Genomic DNA, 26,868 nt, shown 5'->3' with positions numbered 1-26,868 from the left:
CAGGTCAGGAAAAAAATGTGTCAGATGGTGGTTACAAAAAAGAAAATGCTTTCAACAAACCTCATACATTGTATAATTTGAGGTAAAATAGGAAAGATCTAAAAGTCCCGCCATTAATATACTTGAGCTGGATCCACTGGACCACACTCAAATCTCTAGTGGAAGTCATTTCCAAGGAGGTATGAATCTGACTTTTCCCTCTGGAAAACTGCAGGATGACTCCTTAGGAGAGTTATGTTGGAACACATGTTTTAAACATTTCACAAACAGATCTTTGTATTTATTATTTGGGGGGAAAATTTTTTTTACCCGTGTTATCTTCACTTTCAGGAATTTAGCATGGAATGATCATTAAAGTAAAATGCAGCAAGTTTATCATCATTTATTTAAGAAGAATCCTGAGGATGGCGGGGGCGGGGGAGGGGGGAAGGACATGTATTAGCTTGCACTCCTCACAACCCATTAGCAGGTAACTTTTCTCAACAGTGTGCAAAGACAAAAAAGAAAGACCAGTTTCACATTTAGTTCCTTAAGAGATTCAGTCTCTACCTCTCTTCTTTCTGCCAAGATTTAAATTTGATTTTTAATGTGGCCTCTGTTACAAATATCTCTCCCTCTGCAGTGCTCCTAGTCCGAGATCCCGGGGATTGTTCCTGATATTTGTCCACTGTAAGTGCCATACCCTGAGCACCAAGGAGGAATGAGCTCCTCCGCAAAGTTCCTCCATCCTCATAGTTGTGCCAGAAGGTAGCTATTATCTCCATTTTACAGACAGGCGAATTCTGGCCCCCGGAAGCGAAGGACCTGGCTCAAGTCCTCTCACCTAAGAAGGGGTTGAGCAGAGATTCAAATCCCTACCTAACCTCTCAAACCTGTGTTGTTGCTGTTGCTGCTGCAAGCGAAAAGACTTGATTTCTAGGAGGCAGGAAGTTCTTTTACATCCATGCAGCAAATAATTTTCACCAGCTCTTCAGAGAATATCTGAAGCATGAACCAGAGGGATAACACCTGTTCAATAGAAGGGATGGCCATCAAAGAGTTAATAAATCTAAAACTGTTAAATGAGCCGGGCATTGGGGAGAAGGTGAGATGTGGGGCTGTGGGAGGCAGGAGGGAAAAGGGGAGAAAGGCTGAGGAAGACAAAGGCAGACCTATAGAACAGCTTCCCTGAGTTTAACTCTAGCAATAGGCATAGCTCAGGACACCGGAGTTACTAGGTCAACAAAGCTAAGGGTCTTGGTCGAGAAGTATCCTGCCAATTCCATTCCTAGCTGCCAGAACCAGATGGCTACATGTTAACTCCTTACTGAGTGCACGCTAAGTGCATGCTTTGAACACAGTCTCTGTCCTGAAACGGAAATATCTATAATGGTAAAGATAATGCCACTGCATTTGAAAGTTGCAGAGCAAGTTGATCACGGGGAGCCGTGTGTGTTTCTTGTAAACTGTTTACAAATTAGTTACGAAACTGATAGTGTGTGGCTGTCTATATCAATAACAAAAAAGCAAACAAGCAAAAAAGAGCAGATCAGAAGAAATATAACCTCAGTCACTTCATATTAACTGATCGTTCACTCATCTCATTGGATTCAATATTTTTTTAATGTCTACCACATGCCAGGCACTGTGCTCCATGCTGGGGGATATATTGGTGAATAAAATAGGTATGGTTTTAGCGATTACAAAGCTTATGATCTAGTTAAGAGAACAGAAATAAATATGTAACTACAAATGGTGATAGAGCATGAAAGAAACAAAGTGGGTGCAGTGATAAGGACGAGCAAGACAGGTGAGAGGCCAGGGAGGGAGATACTTAGTTCAGGTGGGCAGAAGAGGCCTATGAGCTGGAACTCAAGAATCCAGCTGGTGCTCAAACTTGAGCATGCATCAGAATCACACGGAAGACCTGTTAAACGGATTGCTGAGTCTCACCCCCAAATTTCTGATTCAACAGCTCTGGAGTCATGCAGAGAATCGGCATTTCTAATGAGTTCCCAGATGTCCTGATTCTGATGCCTCTAGACCAGGACACGTACTTTGAGAACTCGTCTAGAGCATGCACAGGACGGTGAGTTACATGAACCGAGTCTGGAAGATGAGGCACGGAAGTCTAGACGTCCTCACAAATGAAACGTGATGGTATCAGTGCCACTTCAAAACCTGTCTAGGACGTGGAGTCAGTCGAGAGAGTCAGGCCTGTTTCTCTTCCTAAAGGAAGAACTTCTATTACCCTCTTCTAAGCTGAGAACCTGTAAGAAATCCCATCAAGGAATGCAAAGAATCAACTTCAAAATCAAAGTGTTTTACAAGGTGTTCCTAAGTTAACGCAGCCTCTATCATCCAAAGAACTCGATGTTATCACAGCACATTTAATAGAAAAGATAAAAGAGTCCAAAGAGCGACAGCTGCCTTTAAACATGGGACATTGTAACGATTATGGCAAAGGCAGCTTTTTCGCTGACAGGATATGTGCTTATAATTACTGTAAAAGGAATTCAGATCATATGTAAAGAAGAGATACTTGATCTTACATGGTTTGAAATATTTTACTGGCTTCCAAAAACAAACAAACAAACAAACAAACAAACAAACAAACAAAAAGACAGTATTTTTTAGTATTTTCAATAAAAGAAAGCCATCAGAATTTTGAGGGTTTGGTGGTTGGTTCTGATTTAGCCCAAAACTCATCTGGGAACTTGCTGGAAGGATAGATTTCCAAGAACCTCCCTCAGAGCTCCTGACTCAATCAGATGACATGGAACCCAACAATCTGTGTTTTGGTAGACATCCTCAGGCATTCTGCTATTGGTAGAGTGAGGAGTACATTTTGAGAAAGGTGTAGATAAGGCCTGGTTCCTTGTCAAGGGCAAAATTATCTCAAAATAATGCCTTATGCCTTTGATAGACATGCAATATTGTCAATCATATTTAAGCAAGCAGTGAAAAAAGAATAGAACCTAGCAAGGCAAAATCACTTGGCCAAAGTCACGTGGCAAATAAGTCAGAGAGCCAGAATGTGAACAGAAGGTTTTTGCCTCCAATAATAGATCTGCTTTGACTACACTGAGCTCATGATTGCCAGCCTCTGTGAAGCCACAACAATCATTAAGTGATTCTGGCAATTACAGGTTCTCCTAAAGTATTAGATGATACAAACTTCTAAGTTAAAGAGAAGCAAGGTTTAACTATGACTTGAGACTTTGAAAGATCCTTGGCTACCTGAAAATATTCATAGGTGCTGGACAAGCAAGGGCATGGATCGAAAACAAAGTTCCTAACTTAAAATTTTTTCTACTAATCGTATGCTTGACGTATTTATCCTACACTGCTCACAGAAGTGTAAGAAGTCACCTACAATTTAAAAAAAAAAAAAACAGGGGCACCTGGGTGGCACAGCGGTTAAGCGTCTGCCTTTGGCTCAGGGCGTGATCCTGGCGTTATGGGATCGAGCCCCACATCAGGCTCTTCTGTTATGAGCCTGCTTCTTTCTCTCCCACTCCCCCTGCTTGTGTTCCCTCTCTCGCTGGCTGTCTCTATCTCTGTCGAATAAATAAATAAAATCTTTAAAAAAAATAAAATAAAAAATAAAAAATAAAAACAAAAAAACTGTCCCTATCGTAAATGAGCTGTGTGACCATGGGTAAGTGATTAACCTCTCTGAGCCTCACTTTTCTCATAACATGAGACGATATTAATACTTACCTCAGGGGTTGCTGTAGTGCTCATATAAAATAGCATCTGTGAAGCACTCAGCATAGTACCTGGCACAGACAAGTTCTGTAAATGGTATTCTTACTTCTTAGTTTTTAAGTTATTACCTCTAAGAGGCATGTGTTATAATTACAAAAATAGAGAAAACCCACAAAAGACCAAGAAATACGAAAAGATGAGACAAACCATGTTAGAAGTAGGAAAAAGCAAAACTAACTAGATAGCAAGATGCCATTATTTCCCCACAAGAGAAGGTGAGAGGCAACTTTTATAATGTATTTTTTTAAAGCAATGATGTAAAGAAATAAGTATTCTCTCCTACACACTGCAAATGTATACAACCACTTAAAGGAGCATTTGGCAGTTTATTACATTTTTTCTAATGCTGTGATATAGAAATTCTCTTTCTTCTTATTGACCTTAGACCAGAAATCAGTAAACATTTTCTGTAAAAGGACAAATAGTAAATATTTTAGGCTTTGCAAGCCTTCTAGTCTCTGTGGAAACAACTCAAATTAGCCCATGTAAGTACAGAAGCAGCCACAGATGATGCATAAATGAATGAGTATGGCTGGGTTCCAATAAAATTTTATTTAAAGACACTGATATTTGAATTTCATATAATCTTCCCATGTCAAGAAATAATATTCATCTTTTGATTCTTTTTCCCACCATTTAAAAATTGAAAATATGTGTTAGCTTGTGGGCCACACAAAAACAGCCGTGGGCTGGCTTTGGCTGAGTGACCAGTCTAGCTGTGAACGTGAAAACCTAGAAACAGCCATCAGCTCGTCAACAGGGCAATGGCTAAATAAATTCGGGTATACCTGTAGTCTGAAATGCAATGCTAGTGAAAAAGAATAAAATAATTTTAAAGATATGAATATAAAAGACAAACTATTCACTGGATAAGTTGCAGCTCCACAGTATGGCTCCAGTAACTAAAAACAAAAGCAAAGAAAAAAAAATTCCAATTTAGCAATGCTTTATGTTTTCTACAGAACATTTTTCTGGCAAGCAATTGCCTTTCTTTCAGAAGTTTGGAAGAATTAGCACAAACTGTTTGCCAGGGGAGGGGAGGGGAGGAGGGACCAGGAGGAGGGTTAGTGGTATAAAAAGGTATGTTTTATCTGTATTATTTCCATTTTGTTCCAGGAGACTGGATTCACGAAAAGAGCTGAAAGGAGACTCGGCACAGAGGTTTTCACTCTTACACTATTGAAGCAGTGAGGACACGTGTAAAAGGAGGAAATGGGTCGCTTTTGGTCTGACACTTTCTGACCCCAGAGACAGAAGCAGCCCATTTGCTGAGATGGAGTTACCTGCCATTCACAGAAGTTTGGATTTGTCTCTCAATAACCGACAGACAAATCAGATACAGGCTTGAATGAGAAAAGAGGCAAAGAAAATAGAATAAAGCCAAGGAGCACGCATTCATTAAGAGCTCTCCTGGGGACCTTCAGACAGATTCCTTGTGGGTTTTTTATTGTGAATGTCACCATTCTCAACAATCAAGAGACCGATGACAACATGGAGAAAATACAATGCAGAGTCACATTTCAGAGCGTGTGCGTGGGATGGGGGTGGGTTCCGACGGCAGTAGGTCCCCTAACCAAAGCAGAGAAGAAAGTGGTCACAGCAGATACCTTGTCTCAGTTCATTTCTCAACACCTGTTAAATGTGATTAACAGCCCTGGCTAATTATGTGTTAAGAGCATCTCGGGCTGTAACGGATCCCAGAGGTCTGTGAAGTTGACTTCATTTCCATGTCAGTCTCCTTCCACAAGGTCTCAAACATCACCAAAACCTACGGAGTATTTTATGAACTCCCCGTGAGTCACTCAAAGCTTCAAATACACCAGCATCTTCTACAATGGCTAACGAGTGCCTAAGATGTACATTTGTTCAATAAATAAAGCAGGCAGGCTTGTATTTTATGGGGCACAAATGGGCCTCTGGTTGCAATTAATATTATAAAAGGCTGCTAACCTGTGTGCATTAAATTAATCACTACATTTTGTGATCTTAGCTGAAAGACGAAACAGCATTCCGGTGACAGAATGCACCCAAAACCCTCCTCTATCTCACCTTAAATAAAGCAAAACTGCAAAAATCAAAAATGAAGAAGCATCAAGAGAAGATTTATTTGTTTTAAATATATATTAAACTATTAGCACATTAGGTTATAAAATTATATGATATGCATTTTATGTAATGTCATCTTATATTAATATATATCCCCTATTAAATACATACACACATATACACAGGCTATTAGCACAGTTATCAGGGTATACTTTTTACTTCTCTTAAATGGTACTGAACCTTAAATTTTCAACTGAGATTTCAACTGGACCTCAAATTATTCTTGTAATTAAAAGTCAGCTAATTAACCCTCCTTTTCTGGCAGGTGGTACAGTTGGAGGCAGAAATGAATTCCTTCTTTGTTTCTATTTGCTTAGTCCAACAAGAGGTAACTCCATCAGCAAGTGCACATGATGGAATACTACACAGCAGTGACAAATACTGAAGAAGATCCATATCTACTGACAGAGAAAGTGGTCTGTGATAGACCAAGTTCAAGAGAGTAAGTTGCTGGACATATAGCATATGGTCATCTAAATTTTGTAAAACTAACAGCCAAAATTCAGATCCGTACATCTTTAGATTTGTATACACACAAAAAGGCTCTGAAACATATACAAGGTTTTTTTGTTTGTTTTGTTTTGTTTTGTTTTGTTTTGTTTTTTAAGATTTATTTATTAGAGAGCAAGAGGGAGAAAGGGAGAATGCTCAAACAGGGGGGAAAGACCGAAGGAGAGAGAAAGAGAAAGAGAAGCAGACTCCATGCTGAGTGTGGAGCCTGAGTCAGGGCTCAATCTGATGATCCTGAGATCTTGACCTGAGCTGAAATCAAGAGTTGGGGGCTTAACCAAGTGAGCACCTAGGTGCCCCTCCAACTATAAGGTCTTAGAAGTAAATTTATTCTATCTCCTTTAATCCCAATGGAAAGTATGAGTCCAAAGTGGCCTGAATGGTTTCGATAGTCACTTCTTAACCAGCAACAGCAGAGCACAGCCCTTCAGATCACGTGCCCCGGAGTCAAGCAGCCCAACCACAAATCTCACATCCACCGCTTACTAGCCAGGTCATCTTGGACAAGTTAGTACATTTTGCTCCACACCATTCCCTCGTGTGCACAGTGGAGCTAATGGTGCCTACCTCATCAAATTGTCGTGAGGGTTAAATGATTTAATAACTGTGAAGCAGCATTAGCTCAGATCCTCATCTTGTCTCAGCCATAATGCGAACTTCCCTAATTCACTGCCTTTCCTAATTTGCCAAATGTGAAACAGGGGCAAGAAACAGCACAGCCTCTGTGCCTCACCCCCCCTCCTCCACCACCATTTTGAGCCCCCAAATAAAATCTTTGGTTTTTACATTCCTGAAATTTTTCTCACTCTGTTATAGATCAAGGTCATCAAACACCACCTTGTTTCTAACCTGAGTTAATTCTCAGCTGTGGTCTGAAGGTGATGGGGGTGAGGTGGGCTTTTCCTGGTGGCTGACAGTTCCATTAGCACATTTGTGGTTTGTTTTTTCCTTCAATATTTTTTGCTGAAATTGTTCCTTCTCTGATTTCTTACTTGTAATTGTCTTTCCATATTGGTCTATAATTTTCTGTCATTTTGGTGAAACCTAATCATATCTCCACTGTGTACGATCTGGAGCCCTGGAGAGGTACAGTTACCAGTGAGGGTCAGTTTTCTTATGGGTAAGATCGAGATAATAAGCATTAACATTTTCCCCTTAGTTTTGAAATAAATTTGATTTTTTCCAATTATAGAATTCATCCCATTTTATTAAAAATATAAAAAATAAGTAACAAGATAATTAAAACCACCCATAATTCCACTACTAACCTCAAAAGTCTATTATATTACCTTCTAATCCTTGGAAATGTATAGATATAAAGGTTTGGGATAAAGTGGTTTAGAGAATTCTGAATCTTGCTTTTCTTTTCTTTTTTTTTTTGGCTTTTATTCTTTCTTCTCAGACCACTTTCAATGTTAACTTCCAGTCTGATATGTTTTTCACTGTGCCTAACTATTACCCATAATCACAAATATAAGGGTTTGGTTTTGGTTTAACCAGAGTTAAAAAAAAAAAAAAAGAAGAAGAAGAAGAAGAAGAAAAGGCATCATGCTTTACACATTACCTGTAACTTCCTTTGCTAATTTTATAATATATCATGTGCAGTCCTCCACATCAAATATATATTCTCATTTTAATCTAATAATCTATAGTACAGACATATCACAGTCTATTCAACTCATCTCCTATTGATAAAAATTCATTTTGTTCAAATTTTTGCCACTATGGACAATGTTGCAATGAATAATCTTGTAATTTTTTATATAGAATAAATTTATAAAGATTAGACTGTTGTGTCAAAGGTATATTTTTAATTCAAAATGATATGGCCAAACTGCTAAGCAATGTATACTGCCCCCAACATTGCTCTGCATTCTAACTAACCTGTTGTATATTTTTTTAGTTTTGCCCAATTTGTGGGTAAAAATCTTGTTATTTGACTTGGCAATTCTGAGATTAATCCCTTCCTTTTATACTGGTCATTTGAATTTTTTTGTTCTGTAATTGCCCATCCACATTCATTGCCCACTTCACCTGGTTGACTTTTTTAAAAAACATTTCTTACAAGGATCTCGGCATTTAAGTGGCTTAAATACTGGTCTGTCGGGTTATACTTTTTTTTTTTTAACCTGGTTATTGGTTGCATTTGAATTTGCATATACACTGAAGTTCTGTTCAGGGGAACATATGCTTTAAAGATTTTATTTATCTATTTCAGAGAGAAAGAGAGAGAGCGCACAAGCACAAATGGGGGAGCAGCAGGCAGAGGGAGAAAGAGGCTCCCCACTGAGCATGGAGCCCGATGCAGGACTTGATCCCAGGACCCTGGGATCATGACCTGAGCAGCCCCTTAACTGACTGAGCCACCCAGGCGTCCCTGAGGAACATGTGCTTTAACACATCTTTGTTTCCAAGTTGTCTTATACTGCCCTGCTTTGCACATGAGGATTCATTCCCCCATCCTGTGCTTTATCACCACCATCTCTCTTCCTTGCCCCTCTTGCTTTGGAAGCTCTATCTTCCTCTTCTCTCTTTCCTGCTCTCCTGCCATCACAATTACCTCCATAAAGAACTAAGATTTCTCCCTCTCCCTAGCTCCCCTCCTCTTTTTTTTTCTTTCTTTTTTTTTTTCTTTCCAAAGGGAGAATAAAGCTTTGACCAATGACAGTTTTGATGAGATGGCTAGAAAAACTGCTTTCTTTCATCGGCATTTAGGAAATATTGCTCGGTGGTTTGGGACCCATTTGTTTCTACCACCTCAATCTATCTTTGCTTTATGGCTTTTGACTTCTGCTGCTTTAACTCCACATTCTGTTTTGCTCTACTTCTACTGTTTAGCTGCCAGGTTTGGTCTGGTTTCACTGATTTACTATATCTAGCCTCATTCCCTCTCTGGATTCTGAATCCCATCCTCGAAAAGGCTGCTTCTGGCTCCTAGATTCACTCACTTATTGACTGAAGTTCAGTTCAATCAATAAACATTGTAGCATAAGTGGGTTCAGATGCAGGAGCATAGATGTTTTCAGATAGCTTCAGATGGTAAAACCCAGAAATTTTAATTATTTTTGCAAAACACTATTAAATAGTGATATTCAATTTCATCCTGTGAACTGGAAATGTTTCAACTTAAGGAGAAAATCATGATACAAATATATGTAATTATGTAATAAAGCATTATTTTATTTATTTTTATATTATTCTATTTATTCTTATAGAGGGGTTACAGTATTTATTTTCCAGTATCATTAACTCACAATGTTATTTATTACTATCAAAGCACTATTATCATAAAATACCAGACACAGTCCGGATAAATCAGGTTTTTTCGACTTAACTTTCTCTATTTTCCTATTGATATCAATTTGCTACGTCTTGCTTATTTGGGAGCTATTACCCAATAGTTTTAGGATATTAAGGTTGAATAACTAGAATTGGAGGACATTCTGTTAAATTGTTTCCCCCTAAGAATCAGGGAAGCACCGCTCCTGTTCACCATGGGTGTCAGAATCCCAGAGGAAGCAGAGGGACCAGTTCAGAGGCCGTGGCAGAACACCTTACTGGTAAGGTGCTTTCAGGCTGGAGCAGTAAGGTAAGATATCAGAGATCCCTTTTAAAGGGTGCACTAACAGGCGTGGCTGCAAAGTTTTTAGGCAGCACAAGGGCCTATTTTGACCCCTTCAAATCTGCATTTTCAAATTTCTGACCTATTATCAGACTTGCCCATCGAAATCTCAGCCTCCTAACCTTGCTTATATGTGGCATCACATTTCTTTGATTTGAGTGTCCAAATACAACAAGTTTTCTGGTTTTCAGTAGTTCTCATTCTTTATTATATGTCCCAGAGTCCAAACACTGGCAGTGTGAAAATATCCCAGTGAGTACATGCGGAAGCCTGGCATATGAGGAGAGAACAGGCAATGGATTTGTTAACTCTGAGTGGTTTTGCAAAAGAATCAATTTTGTAAGCCAGCACTGCGATGCTTGGGATCAAGCAGTGTTCAGGTAAGGTGTCTGTGTGTCCCCACACAGAACACATCCTCTAAAGCTGCTCCCTTTCCTAACTGCCCTATGGTTTTCGAAGCTCTTCTCACATCTTATCCCATTTTAAATATCTAAAAGAATCAATATTCGTTCTTTACAACATTCTAATTTTTTGTTGTTGCTATTGCTGAAGGACAATCAATTGTGATTTGCATAAACTCAAGGGCAATTTAAAAGACAATTGCAATAACTAAGACTGAAACTGGCATGTCTTTCCCTGGTGAGGTGTTAGACATAGAAATGGCTTTCTCTCATAACAGAGAGAAGGATTCACGTCTCCAGAACACACTAGTGTTATCCTCTCATCTTTTCCCCAAACAGCAGCCTGGGTGCCTTTTTTTTTTTTTTTAAACAATGAAAGTCCCAATCCCATCATGTAATTTAACATATTGAAGCTTTTCCATGATTTTCCACCAAGCAAAGGATACAATCCAAATTCCTCAACGTGGCTGATAAGAATCAAAGTCAGGACTGTCAGTCCCAGCAGATCCAGCCCAATTTTAATACAAATATTGTGTGATGCCCTCTCTTTTGTCTCCTGGAATGAGATCTAACACTAAAATGATCTACTTACTCTCCTAGGGTAGTGTCATTATCATGCCTCATCTTTACTATAAAGAAGAAATCTTAGAGTGGAATAAAGTGGGTTAACAACCCTCATTCTGCTAAACTTACACAAGGAAACATGTAGCCTCAGTTGCCCCCAACAGGCATCCCATGATTAGGAGACAAGCCAGCCTGAAATGAGGCAAACACCACAGGTGGCACAGCAGAGACACAGAGAACCCAGGTTCATGGTGACTTCATACAGCTGCTGGATCAACCCATCCTAAAGCCCATACTTTCAATGATCCAAACCAATAAACTCCTTTATGGTTAAACTTTCTGCATTGGGTTATCTGCCTATGACATAAAACATCATTACCAATACAGCTAACTAAACACAGAGCATGAGGAACAGTGCCAACTCTCTCTCTCATCAGACTGTCTAAAGCGTGCTTATTACGCACCCAGAGAAAATAGGAAAAGTAGTGTTTTTCTCTGATTTATAAGTATGGGATATTATGAACTTCATAGAAATGATGTGTTACCAGAACAGCCTAATCTAGGTGTTTAGGAACACGTTTCCACTTGATAATCCCTAAAGATTAAGATCCAACTTTCCTGATTTCTTATGTGCTTTAACTTACTGTATAAAATAGGCCTCAAATCTTTAAGGCAATGGTGCAAATATTAATTAAAACTTATCTATTCCTGCCTCTCATAGGAGGGCTGCTGCAGCTAAGCTGACCATCAGCGTATCAGTCCCACACTCCCGTCGGTTTTCACGGGCAAGTTGGGAAAACTAAAAGCCCATAGTTAACTTCTTATAACTGAATAACTATGTCCCTTTTTAAGTATAATTTCCCTAATATCATAAGAAAATAATTTCCCCTGTCCTTTTCTCCTCATTCTTTCCAAAAAGTAAAATAGATACTAAAATAAATTGGCGATGTAGACATTCACATTATACTCCTCCCTGCTTTTCCTCTTAGGTTTTCTTTTGTTTTTAAAGATTTTATTTATTTGAGAGAGAGAGAGAGAGAAAGAGAGAGAGCAGGAGCAGAGATAGAGGGAGAGGGAGAAGCAGACTCCTGCTGAGCAGGGGGCCTGATGCGGGGCTTGATCCCAGGACCCCAAGATCACGACCTAAGCTGAAGGCAGCCGCTTAACTGACTGAGCCCCCCAGGTGCCCCTCCTCTTAGGTTATAATCATATTACAATAACTATAGCAGTAAGAGCCAACACTTGTATGGAATCATTTGTATACCAGGCTTCTATGCTAAACACTCTGAAAACAGTAACTCCTTTAATCCTATAATAACCCTAGAAGCATAATTACAATTTTATAGTCCTATCTTCCTGAAGAGAACATTGAAGCACAAAGAGGTTAGGCCACTTGGCCAAAGTCACACAGCTGTAAGCCAAGATTTGAATGCAAGGTCAGTTCTCTTAATCATTAGTCTCTCAATACAGGACATGGTGGGGAAAAGATTGGTTGATACTGGAAAATATTAGAAAATGAATCTGCAGGAATCGCACAGCTTTCAGATGCAGGAAGATAAATACTATCTCACAAAGAGAACAAAGGGAAACAAAAAGTATTTTTTAAAATTTTTTTAATTTTTATTTTTTAAAGATTCAGGGAGAGAGAGAGCACAAGCAGGAGGACCAGAAGAGAGACAGGGAGAAGCAGGCTCCCCGCTGAGCAGGGAGCTCAATGTGGGCTCGATCCCAGGACCCCAGGAGCATGACCTGAGCCGAAGGCAGACACTTAACTGACTGAACCACCCCGGTGCCCACAAAAAATATTCCCTGAAGAGCTTGCGAAGCTTGTTAGAAACTCATCACTCGACTGTCCCATCCGGTCATCTTTAACCATCTACATCCTGAAACTTTGGTTTCACATCAGTCATAATCTCTTGTTCTCTGATGCACTAACATGTGCATATCTGTCCATCTGCACATACACAACACTCAAGCACAAATATGTCCCAAATACATAGGAGAAAAATGAAATCAGCCTTCTTCTCTTTGTTGATCAAATGTAGCTGCACAGTCAGCAGGAGCTAAATATCTTGATGCTTACTTCATGTACGAGTGCTTTGAAGAAGAACACAGAGAAGTAGCTTTCTATGCACCATTCTGGAAAAAAAAAAAATGCCATAAAACCCCACTTGCCTGGTGAGCGTCATCTCCAGCAGTGAGGTTTGCTTTTCTTTATTTGCAGTGCATCTAGGTGATCAAAAATAACTGATCCACGGGTTCTGAAGTTTTCATTAGTAATCACCTTTTGCATTCATAAATAAATCAAAAAGCAATTTTAATCCTGTCTTCCCTCTAACATCAGAGCAAATATTTTGTAATAGGCAAGGGGCAAAGTAGAGGATGTTCTCAGATAAAGGTGGGCCAGGATGAAGCCACCTCGCTGCATTTGCCTGCCTGGGTCGCAGAAGCACACGGATAAAGTCAGAATGACCTTCCCACGTCTCTCTCAGGGCCAAGGGCAGCTATCTGAAGCACCCACATAAACCCGGGGATGGAAAATACTGTCCTGCAGTGAAGGTGAATATAGGGCTAAGCATGTAGACGAACATGGTCATTCAGCTCAATTACAAATAGTGGTTGACAATAATAGAAAAGCAACTCTTTTGTTTAATTCCTTACCGGCAGACAAGAAAATACTACAAAGAGGATAAAATAATGTCAAGACCTCAGCCAAGGATGAATGAGCCTCCTCTCCAAGGTTCAGTCACATCCCACTCTGTGGCTCCAGAGCTCCAAGATTCAAACACAACCCAAGAGCCAACAGGCAATCATCTTTTCTCTTACTGAAAATAGTTCTCAGAATTATAATATATTCATTCCTTTTTTTTTAATTAGGTGAAATCTATTTAATAAAGCAAGAAAGTCCTCAAAGAGGTCACAGATTTATCATGATGTTCGAAGTCATAAAATTATAGTTACAGGCTAAGTAGTTAAATCCAAATTACACACCACCCCATTAATTTTATAATCAATAGAGATTAAAGGAAATGAAGAAATAAAGTAAATGATAGGATCCTAGCTTAAATCAAATCAATACATATTTATTGACATCTATTATGTTTAAAATGCCACCAGGAAGGCAAGGCAGTGTGCAGAGTCATGTTCTGTGCCTTCGAGGGGCTTACTATCTGGCTGGGGAATCTGTACATAGCATGTTTCCCCATACAGCAGTAACAATGCCAGGGTGTCCTAAGACCTCATACAAATATAGACCAACAGACTCGTGCAGAAGAGTGCTTGCAATGGTGCAGTGGTTAAGAGTGTGGTCTCCAGAGTCAAGCTTCCTGAGTCTGTCAAGCTCATTGACCTTGGACAAGGAATTAGTCTTTCAGTGCCTCAGATTCCCATGATGAAGAGGAGATAGTACCCATGATGGTGGTAAAAAATTAGATGAGTCAGTACTTGCCAAATGCTTCCAAAATACTCTGGGCACACAGTAAGTGCTCTGTAATGGTTAAATAACGAGAGAAGGAAAAGATCTGTCTGAAGTTTCCTAATGTGCTGGTAGAATTTAAATGGGGAGGAAGGACATCATGTTAATTTTCTCCTTACCACTGAATCTTTCCCCACCGCTACAAACATCCTAAGGTCTCAACCATTCTAAAACCTACAACTGATGAATGGCCCTCTACTTCATTAACTCCCTGTTAAAATCTCTGTCCTTCCCCTCGTTGATAAACATTTTAAGACTCGGCTACACGTTCACCTATTACTTACTTGTTCATGATCATTCATTCCTCTGCCACTCCAAATCTGACTCTAGCCCCCACCATCTTGCCCAGAGCATGATAATAGCCTAACGCCTAAATCCAACATTCCCTTTTTATCCATCACCATCCTCCCATCAAGAACATTACAAATTTTTCACCATTCCATTATCCCAACTTTCTCCTCTGTAGGCTCTGCCTGCCAGTAGAATTTGACTTCTAGCAACAAGGGACTTTATTCCTCACATCTACATGTCCTGGTGCTCAGTAGTGTATCCAAACTGAAATTGCTCTGCTAGACTCTTCTCTCCACCAATGTGGTAAGGAGACTTCTGCGATGCCCCCCAAGATTTCCACACCTGGTGGATATACTTATCTAATTCCTTCCTCTTAATCCTGGGCAGGACTTTGACATGATAGAGTTCACTCCCGTGATTAGGTTATGTTATATGACAAAGAGGGATCTCATAGGTGTCATTAAGAACCACCTTCTGCCCCGCCCAATCAGGTGACTTTGAGTTAATCAAAGGGGAGGTTATCTCGGGTGGGCCTTACCTAACCAGTTGAGCTCTTAAAAGAAACTTGGCCTTTCCAGACAGAACCAGCTCAAAACCTAAAAGAAATTCTGCTGGAACCCAAGTCAAAGTAAGTTACCAGGTTGTGAGAAGGCTTACGGAGGAAGTCATGTGGCAAAGACCTGAGCACATCTTCTAGGAGTTAAAATGGTCACTGTCCAACAGCTAACAAAATGTTGTGGAAGTCAATCCTACAATCACAAGGAAATAAATTATGCCAACAGGAGGGAGTTTAGAAGTTGATCTTTCCCTTGTCATGCTCCTAGATAAGAACACAGACAGCTGATAGTTTGATGTCAACCTTAAGCAGTACTTAGCAGAGAACCCAGGTAATACATGCCAGGTTCCAGCCCAAGGAAATGGAGATAGCAAACTTGGGTTTTTTAAGCTACAATAGCCTCCTCTTACCCATGGGTGATATGTTCCAAGACCTTCAGTGGATGCTTGAAACTTCAGAGAGTACTCTACCCTATATATGCTATTTTTCCTATATATAACATACCTATAATAAAGTTTAACTTATAAATTAAGCATAGTAATAATTATTATAATATATTGTAGCTAAAGTTATGTGAAAGTGCTCTCTCTCTCTCTCTCTCTCTCTAATTACACTGTAATGTATTCACCCTTCTTGGGATGGTATGAGAGGATAAAATGCCTATGTGATGAGATGAAGTGAGGGGACTATCATAGGCATTGTGACACAGTGTTAGGCTACTAGTAACCTTCAGCTAATATGACAGGAGGAGGATAATCTGCTTCCAGACCATGGTTGACTATGGGAACTAAAACCATGTCAGGTAAAACTGCGGATAAGGGGACTACCTTACTAGGTTTCTGGCCATTTGTTACCTGGCAACAGAAATGTAATATACCACTTCCCTATGCCCCACTGCCTTCCACAGCCTTCTCTGGCTCTGTTGTCCTCACCTTACACTTCAGTGTATGCTGTTTTCCTTTTGTCTCCGGCCTCTCAAAGTGATTATGTCTGTTTGAGTCACTTTAATAAGCATCTGTATGTGCTTCTCTCTAGATCTCGCCATTCCTCTTCCCACTTAAATCCATGTCCTATTTTTCCTATTGCTTCATGGCCCATTCCATGTGAACACCAAACTCCTATTTGATGGGCCCAAAATCTACCTTGTTTTTGCCCCCTCTACCTTATGCTCAAAGTACCCCCTCCTTCTAACTGGGCCAGTCCTATTCATGGCATTTCTATTTTCCCAGCATTTAATCTATAGGCATCACTAGGAAATCCACTCTCTTCCCTTTCTATGATTAGAACAAACAACTGGCCAAAACCTGATGGCTTTTAACAATTAATTCACCTTCAACCCTCTTTTCTATTGCCAATGGAATTTAGACCCTTATTACTACTGATCCAGGTTTTTTCCTAATTTATCAAAATCCTATTTCAAAATCTACATATTTACGTATGTGTAGGTCTTACAAAAGGCAACTGACGGTGGAATGACACCAGCAACAGAACGAGTTTCCTTGCTAACCAGGCTGGAAACCTTACCAAGGCCTCCTGTTCTTCTTTCTCTACCCAATTACTGAACCCACAGGGTGACCATGACCAACGTCTTGCATGATAAGTTCATCAGATCTTGGTAGGAGTCTCCATTCAGCTTGTAAAATATTGGAGAATGTCAACAACACTGCTTGCTTATCCTTGTCATCCTGAATGCTGGCTACCAAATCCATGATAAATAATGAAGAAACTGAGAAGCAGTTCAACGGGCATTTGATAGGAGAGGAGGAGGACAGAGAAGATAGCAGAAGTGGTAAACGTGACAGGTAAGTTTCATCTCACCTAAAAAACCAAATGAAGCAAAGATGCCCCTACATGCGGGGGTTACTCATAATGAGCACATGGGCCGCTTGGGACACATGGGCTGCTACTGAAATCAGATCTTCTTTGGGATCATTACGATTTTCCCATGGGAGGAGGGAGGCTGATTCAACTCCTCATCACATGCAATCCAGAGAGGGCAATACCAACAGAATATTTTTGTAATTAAGTAATTGGATACACCTGACAATTTTCTGTTAGTTCATTTACCCCAAAGGTGTAAAGGGTTGAAAATCTTTTTTTTTTTTCCTTCTGCAGCTGAAAATCTCTCTATAAAATGGGGAAACTTCAAACCATGTTGCCAAAGAGATGACAGCCCTGAGGTCTAGAGATGGTGTCTCTCATAAACCCAGCAGGCTCTTACTCTGAGCACCCAACAGTGACACAACTTTGTTTTCTGCCAAACATTCAAAAATATTCTGGTTCTAATTTATGACAAATAAACCAGAAGGCATCGGTTTAAAATTTTATAAATACCTTCTTTTAAGAGGCTTAAAAAGCTTTCACTGATTTCTTCCAACCATCATTGTCAGAGAATCAGAAAAAGAAAAAAAATCTCTAAAAGTAGATATGTTCTAGTCAACATGTGAGGAGGAAGGGAGTCTCAGAGAGCAGGAGGAACAGAATATGCAGACAGAATGAAAAGAAACACAAGCAGGAAGGAGGTAGGGAGTCAGGAGAACTTTCACAAACAGGTGTAACAACGTCAGGTCCAACAGGGAATGCAGAAATAAGAGAAGGGAAGCTTCTAAGGGGCTTTGCCAGACAGACCTAGCAGAGAGAACAAGCGAGGTCCAACAAGAGCATCTCCAGTGGGGGATTCTGTTAATGGGATGGATAATACTGTGGTAATGTTCCCAGGGTAGTGGGGAGGGCTAGAGAGAACCCACAGACAGATGTGCTGGGTATGAGCATGAGATGGTCAAGAAGAGGATAAAAACGTTACTGTTTGTTGAAAACACTTAAGTGTGATTTCATACATAAGATCCCCACTATTAAGGTAACCATTATTATACCCATTGTACAGGTATGGAAATAGAGGCCCCAAGAGGCTAAGGGAGAAAAAGTAGGTTACTATTGAGCAAACATACCCTTCCTTTCCCCAGCATCGCAGAAGAATCCCTCCCTTTGCCTTTGATGTTAGACTTGGTCACGTGACTTGCACACAGCAGGAAAGGAAGACAGTGAACCTTTCTAAGCCTATGCCTGAAGAGGTTTGTGCTTTGTCCCCCTTGGAGCTTCTGAGGACCTGAGAAGAACGTGCTCCAGGTAGGCACTAAGCCTCACCCTGGGCACCAACGTGAGACAAGGAGCAGAGCGCACGCCCCGCCCCCGCGCAGGTTTGCGGTATAAACAGGCAGAGTACAACGCTAGTGCTGCATCCCACGGATACAGAAGTCACCAGTTTACCCAGGTGTCTAAAAATGATTTTTTGCTGCTTATGAGCACTAGGTCCCCTAGCTGAAACACAGAAGCCATTTTCTGAACGAATGTTCCTTCTCCCGCTCAGAAAGGAGGAGTGGGTGGAGTTTAATATAGAAATCTATTTTCTTTTCTTTTCTTTTTTTTTTTTAAGATTTTATTTATTTATTTGACAGAGATAGAGACAGCCAGCGAGAGAGGGAAGACAAGCAGGGGGAGTGGGAGAGGAAGAAGCAGGCTCACAGAGGAGGAGCCTGATGTGGGGCTCGACCCCATAACGCCGGGATCAGGCCCTGAGCCGAAGGCAGATGCTCAACCGCTGTGCCACCCAGGCGCCCCAGAAATCTATTTTCTTGTTTCCACCTCACAAATTCTAAATATAGCACGCCTCCTACTTGGTACTCTTGCCTCCGAGTAAACCCCATTCTTACAGACTGGACCTCATTTTGCTGTGCTTTCTCGTGGCTGTCTTAACAGGCTGCTTTTGATATTCCCCTCCCTTAAGCTGCCTTCCTGCACTGTGATTTTTACAAACCACATTAACTGAAAAGATTGCATTATATTCTTTTACATCATTATCTCCCCAAACAGAGCACTTTACTCTTCTTCACCGTATTTTTCTGTATCTCATCTGTTTTTTTTTTTTTTTTTTTTTCCTGTTTCTGTTTCCTTCACTTACCTCCATCAAGTTTACGTAATAGTCACCGGCTCTTTGACAACGCGAAGCTTTTACTGAACATTGTGGGGATTACATCCATAAAAGGCTTGATGTGCTCTCCTGATCAAAGATCTCTTTCTACCACTTCCAGAAGTTTTCATCCTTTGAGATGGAGCCAATAGTTTCAAGGGCAGTGAGTTTTTGGCAGCGATAATCCTTGATTACTTTAAAGTACGATTGCACCTTTGTCTCAGCCTTGGTTTTCCTGAATATACTTACCCCCCCCCCAAAAAAAGAGATCTATATCTATACTCTATCTATATCTCCATTCACTTCCTTCCACCCCTGCATCCAACATTCTTGGCTTCATAATTTCCTTTTATGATATAGGCTTGATAATTTAGTATTTTAACTTTTCCCAACAAGGTGATGAAAAACAAATTACAGAAGGGCGGAAGCTCTCTCAACTCACAGACCTCTGCAGGCCCACCCTTAACTACTGAGTTGCTTCAGAACGCCCTGGCATGGCACGCCGGCGCTCCCCGCCTGCCAGACAGGCCCGCCTTTTGCCACGGGCTCTCGCCAGCTCATTCCCCCACTTCCCACACACACTTTCTTAAAAATGAGCCAACAGCTATGTTTTTGGTATATATTTTAGTTGTTGTAAATGACTTATTATTTTGCGAGTGAAGGAAGAAGCCTCAACAAAGTAAAATATCCTGTCTGCGGCCACACACCTAGCCAGGGGCACAGCTGTCACACCAAAGTCACTAGTCTCCGTCTCCTAAGCACTCCACTCCCACCAAGTGTCTTTGCTGACATCCTTCCTTCTGCCCAAAACGCCCTGCAAACTGGCCCTTGCAGTGAGCACTTCCTGAGTCTCTAATGCCAACTCAATCTTCTCTTGCCAGCTTTCGTGACCGGCCTGAAATAAAATTAACTGTGGCGTTAATGTGCGTACCCCTCACCCCTTGCCTACTTTTATTAGGGAGGAAATAAAACACTATTTATACCTCTGTTTGCCCCACTGCCCTGAAGTTCCTTGAAGGCAAGGGCCTCATTTTTAATCCTCAGAGCTGAACTGAGCTGCTGGCACATTGCATGTACCCAGTGACTGAGGGTTGAACCTAACCTAGGTAACAGAGGAAACTCAGGAGACTTATTACAATCACTCAAGAAAAGGAAAGAGTGGGTGAAAATGTGTACGAACATGTATCCATGTTGGCATATAATATATATGGGCTATCTATGATAAAATAGGTCAATAGGGTACTATCTAGATAACCCATATAAATTACCTGCAATGTGCTGATGGAATAATGATAAAAACTGAGTACAAAGTAAGATAGTGGCCAAATACCTATGGAATTTTTATCTAAACAGAGACTCTTTTAAAAGCCTCTGAAGATGGCCTATCAATACTCGATAAGCAGGAGACAACCAGAGGTCACTTGTCAAATGAAGGTAACTTCTAATTTTCACAGCAAGCAATTGAGAAGCGTCATGGGATCCTTATGAAATGTCTTTGGAAGAACAAGGGCTCCTAGTACATAAAACTCACACAGGTCTTTTGGAGTGGAACTTACCAAAATAACAAAGTTAATGTGTTGTCACACAAGACAACATGCCTTCCTGGATTTTGTCACCTACCAACATCACTTTACATATCATTTATTTTTGGTGATTAAAAAAAACAAACAAACATGTTTGACATTTGTTTTTTACTTATAAGATCAAGAGAGATCAAAACACTTGCTGGAAGACTGTCACCCCTGGCAGCTGTTGGTTACTGGCCACCTCATCCGCAACCACTATTTCTCTCAACATTTGCTCTTCCCTTTGGGAATCTTTCAAATTTGCATCCCACTGTCCAGCCCTCAGCATTTGAATATTTATTCTTCCAAATCTCTACCGATGGCAAAGTCTCAAAGAACATCTCTATGCTATAGTCACTTTGAAAGAATGAGCAAATTAAATCCTCAGCAAGAACCAAAGGTCCCTATGATTAGGTCTTTGCCTTTCAGACATTCTTTCTTTCCTCCTCCTCCAGCCTGTGGGGCGAGAGATGGGGGTGGTGCAAATGGGATAATTCCAGGTGTGTATCAATTTGACCCACCAGAATGAAAATAACCATGCCATCCTGGTTTTCCACGAGGACCTCTGGAGTAATACTGTTGCATTTCTCTGCCACTGAAAATGCTGCCTGATGTACATTACCTTGTCTCCATTTCAGGTTTTAATAATAAATTCAAACTGTCTTTTCAAGCCATTTTCTTTAATGCCTTGACAGACTTGTACTAGCGCTACTCTAGATAAATGCTTGCTTCATCCCAAAGAGATATCAGAAAGAGTAATTTCTCTTCAATTTACTCCTGCATTTTGCCTGTTAATTATTTTGAAACATTTTTGCAGTCAAATGCTCCCTCCCATTAAAATAAAAAATCTCCCCTAAATTTCTGAACCACTCCCACCCACCCCCCAATCATAGTTTTTACACTCTGCGGTTGTCAGTTTTGAAGTAACATTTTACTAACTACAACATTCATAGTTAAACCAAAGCAAAGAGGTATCATTTGTTACAATGTTTTTCTCATCTGTAACACAGCTCAGAGGTTTTCTTTTTCCCTTTGTTTTACATTGCCTCCAAGCAAATACATCTGGGGGAAATATGGTAGTCCTTGCAATGAAAAGGGTAACATACACAGTGCATGACTCAACTGTACTGGCCAGACAGGATCAATGGCACGAAAGGACAGCCGTAACTCATCACAACACCACCCGTGATCCATCAGTCGGTGGCAAGGATGATGGTGTGTGCCAGTGGCAAGCTGTCAGCATGCACGTTTTCCTCTGTGCCTGGTGCTAAAACATAGGCTGTCCAGGGCACACCGCTCTTTGGCCAAAGCCCGGTGGTGAGTAACTGCCAGCCATAAACTCGCAATCCTTTAAAAACATTCCTAATGGATGAAGTATGCAAATACGTCCACCAACACTTCCAGAGACTCTAACTTATAAATGACGCAGTGTTATTGGAGTTGATTTTTAAATGAAAAATTCAGATGTGATGTCAAGGCAGTTTTTCACAGTCCCCCATGTGATCCGGGAGTTGATACAGTATTGAGGAATTATGTACTTCACGATGTAATTTAAAAAAAAAAAACATGAATTTTTTACCACCAACTAGGTTTATGAAGAATGGTGCATACGCCTGCTAAAATATCAAAGTAAACATTTCATTTCCACAGGTGAGGTAGCAAGACGAATGCTTCATGGGTGGGCCCATGAAAGCCTAGGCCTTCTTTTGGTTCCTTTACACAGACAGGCAAATGCCAGATTGAGTTACTTCTATTCCAAAATCTAATTGACACGTCTACGTTTTATATCTGTTCTACTGCAGGCACTGTCCAAGGTTCTGGGAACCCAGAAGTGAACAAAATAGACCCAATAACTCTGCCCTCATGGCGTCCATTCTAATCCATGCATTTTTCTCATCTTCGTAGATCTGAACCGAAAGATGTATATTTTCATTTTTGAAGTATTTTATGTTAAACTTAACACAGTTCAAATTGTATTCATTTTCCTAGAGGGTATGGATTTTAAAAAGCCAATCGTCTTCACAGGATACTACCCTGATGTATAGGAAAAGGATTTTTAATCTGAGATTCTTTTAACTCCTCATCTGTTTTGCAGAATGAGAGGCTGTGAATGAAACCACATAGACTATAGGAAAAGTAAAAACTGTTTTCCAAGTAGAAATAAAGTAGGCCATCTAACACGTACCTCCTATTTTGTACTTTCCTACTTGATATATATATATATATATATATTTTATGACATCCATCTCTGGCTCAAATTCACAGATAAGATCCATTAAAACCGCAAGTTCAGTACAGCTTTCTTGAAAATTTTCAAAGTGGCAAGCAAATTGAGGAGAACATCTACCTTAAAAACCCATCACTGATGCTCTTGATCAATAGCTGGCATCAATAAATCTTAGATAGACATGTGGGCAAGACTGTTGGAGCCAGGCAAGGATTTTTCTTAATACGGATACTGATGTCATTTAGGCAGAGAGAAGCTGGGCAGATTTGCAATAAGAGGGAAGTGATTATATAATACATCCAAACCATAAATAAACACTCCATTAAGTTATAAAATTCTGTATGTCCTTAGGAGGGCTTCCTGTGAGCCACTTAACTTAGAAAAAATAAAAAATAAAAGGAAAGCTCTATTAATCATTCATTTGGCCCAAACCTACTGAATCCTTGCTCTATTTCCAGCACAACACATCATCATCATCATGACCATCATTATCATCATCACTGCGTTGAATTTACTGTGTCCCAAATACTGAGCTGGTTGATGGCATGTCCCATCTCATTTAATCAGTGAGCAACCCTAGAAGTTGGGTAGAATTGTTATCCTCATTTTAGATGAGCAGATGAAGTAAATAATATCAAAGAAGTTATGTTATCTGCTTGTGGTCCCACAGCAAATTAAATAATCAGGCACCAAATGAGCATCTATCAGTCTCCTACGACCATGGTCTTTTACCACCCCTTGCTCCAGCTTTGAGATATAATTGGCATATAACACTGTGTGAGTTTAATGTATAAAATGTGTTAATTTGATACACATACATACTGCAAAACTATTACCACCGTAGCTTTAACTAACACATCACTTCATATAATAACGATTTCTTTTTTGTGATGAGAACATTTAAGATCTACTCTTAGCAACTTCCAAATACATAATGAAGTATTATTAACTATAAGCACCACAATGTACATCAGAGTCCAACTTATTCATCTTGTAATTGGAAGTGTGTACTCTTGGACCAACATCTATTTTCCCCCATCCCAGGCCCTAGTAATCAACATTCTCACTTCAGTTTCTAAAAGTTTGGCTTTGTTAGATTACAAATATAACTAATACACAGTTATTTGTTTTTCTCAGAGTTATTTCACTTAGCATAATGCCCTCAGGTCCATCCATGTTGTCTCAAATAACATGATTTCCTCCTTTCCTCCTTCCTCATGGCTGAACAATATTTCATTGCGTATAGATACATATATACACCCCACACTTCTTTATTCACTTATCCAATGACCAATACTTAACTTGGTTCTATATCTTGGTTACTATAAATAATGCTGCAATAAACACAGGTGTATAGATACTTCTTTGAGATCCTGTCTTCATTTCCTTTGGATAGATTTCCAAAAGTAGGATTCTACGGCTCTTTTAAAAAATTTTTTGAGGAATTTGCATGGTCTTTTCCACGGTGGCTGACCAATTTACATTCCCACTAACAGGTGCACAAGGGTCCCCTTTTCTCCACATCCTCACCAACACTTGTTGTCACTTGTCTTTTTGATTTTAACCATTCTGACAGGTGTGAAGTGATATCTCATTGCAGTTTTGATTTGCATTTCCCTGACAATTACTGATGTCAAGCACCTTTTCATGTACCTATTGACCACGTGTATGCCTTCTTCAGAAAAATGTCTATTCAGTTCCTTTGCTCATTTTTTAGTCAGTTCTTCTACTGAGTTGTAGGAGTTTTTAATATCTTTTCAATATTAACTTATCAGATATATAATTGCAAATATTTTCTCTCATTCTATAGGCTGCCTTTACATTTTGTTGGTGATTTCCTTTGCTGTACAAAAGCTTTTTAGTCTAACGTAGTTCTGCTTCATGATTTTTTCTTTTGTTTGTACGTTTGGTGTCAAATACAAAAACACATTGCCAGGACCAATGTCAAGGGGCTTATCCCCTATGTTTTCTTCTAAGAGTATTATGGTTTCAGATCTTATGTTCAAGTCTTTGATCCACTGAGTTGATTTTCATGCACAGTATAAGATGGGAGTAAGCCCATGGTCTTAACTACTCCATTTTATTATTCCCGTATCAGTTGCTGAATTGTGGGTTCATTTGCATCACCAGCTTTGTGTCTGAGTTGAAACAGACTTTAAACATTACCTAATGAATGATGAACTTCAGAAGTTAGTCCATTTCCCATGATCACCTAACTTGTTAGAGGCAGAGATGAATCAGAATTTACGTTCTACCACAAGCTTGATTCTTCCATTCCATATGCAATTGTGAATAAATCATAATAATAAGGATAATAGCAGCTAACATTTGTGGAATCTAGTATGTTTCAAAACTTTAAGCACTATAAATGTGAAAACTCCTTTAATCTTCACAACACAGGAAATGGATCCCAACATCCCCATATAACAGGTGAACAACCGTGACAAAGAACGGTGTCTTTTCCAAGGGTACATACGTACTAAGTGGTGGAGCAGATCTGAATTCACACCTGCACAGCTCTCAAGCCCAGCTTTAACTACTATACTATTCGGCTCTTAATAGCAAAAATCGAATTTTCTCAATATATCAAACTTTAAAAAGAAAAAAACCCATCAGTTTCTCTATGATGCTACTTTGACCACTCCAATCCAAATTTATACCCTTTTCTCAACCATGCTTTGAGATTTTGACTCCTATTAGCCTGATTCTGTGAACACACACCATCTCCCAATGATCATTGCTTCTGAGATCAGAGATTTTGTCTTTAATTCTATATGCTCTTCCCCCAGTACCTCATTCTCACAGTATACTGACAGCAGTAGACAGTCAGCAAAAACTTTCAGAAGTGGACATAAAAGAATGTAGCAGGTAATTGACAAAGATAGTTTAAATTCACGTTACTAAAATTGACAGGGTTGCTCACGCAAAACAATCCATATCCAAAGTCAGGGAAAATCCACATCTAAATATATTTCACAAACAAGCATTTAACTAATAGCTGTTTGCCTGATTTCATTAAAGGTATTTCCTACCCTATGCACCAAAATCACAATTAATCACTTGAATTAATAAATAACCACACACTTTAAGTTCAGTAATAGCTGCCTGGAATAATGTATTACAGTATTATGGAAATTTTTAAGAAGTTAAGAAAAACCCAACGGATTTACCATAGCCTAACTATATACTAACTTGGGAAACTCTGCAATTCAAATTTAAAAGAAATTGTGTTTGATCATCAACTCCTTTTTACTAGGACAGTAGGAAAATAGAAACATTTTTGCTGATAACCAATTAATCACACAGTTGGATTAACCCAAACTCTCCATTTCCTTTTCAATCAGAATGAGTGATGTCCTTAACGCCCAGAACATTGGTTGCCTAAGCTTCTTCCCACCACACTATACAAGCTAGTTCCATCAGCTCAGTTGTATGTTTAACCAGGAATCTATAAACCCATTCTCAAGCCTATCCTACTTGTGGTTGTATTCACGTGATATAAGCGTAGTATAAATTAATGAAATACGAGTGCAGAAAAGAGATCTGTTGCTTCCATTGCTTCCTTGGGAAGACAAGTCCAACTCATGAGAATAAGTGGCTTTATATTAGATATAGGAAACTTTACAAGGTGGGGAGAAACATGGAAAAATTCCAAAAGAATCAATGCCTTACATTGCTCTGCAAGTATCCGTGGTTTTCCTCCACTTTGAAGGAAATGTAAGCAGTGCATTAGGACTATCATTTATATAACAAAGTAGAGGTGAAACTCCAAATAGCGAATTCATAAACAGAGTCTAGATTCAACAAAGGATTGGCCAACAGATGCACATTTCA

The 26,868-nt window shown here is 39.7% G+C and overlaps 1 protein-coding gene and 1 pseudogene across 8 annotated transcripts in view; both read right to left on the bottom strand.

The window, feature by feature from the left end:
* FHIT (fragile histidine triad diadenosine triphosphatase) overlaps window positions 1-26,868 on the bottom strand; it is a 1,378,910-nt gene that overhangs the window by 656,233 nt on the left and 695,809 nt on the right. The window lies entirely within an intron of this gene.
* The window catches only part of LOC148108928 (cytochrome c oxidase assembly protein COX20, mitochondrial pseudogene), a 58,020-nt pseudogene that overhangs the window by 4,838 nt on the left and 26,314 nt on the right, over window positions 1-26,868 (bottom strand).

Source organism: Ursus americanus, chromosome 14 (assembly GCF_024610735.1).
Source record: "Ursus americanus isolate L20-20 chromosome 14, mUrsAme1.1.p, whole genome shotgun sequence".
Lineage (NCBI taxonomy): Eukaryota > Metazoa > Chordata > Mammalia > Carnivora > Ursidae > Ursus > Ursus americanus.
The sequence above is the reverse complement of the archived record's forward strand: the minus strand, read 5'-3'. Positions and strand labels throughout refer to the sequence as shown.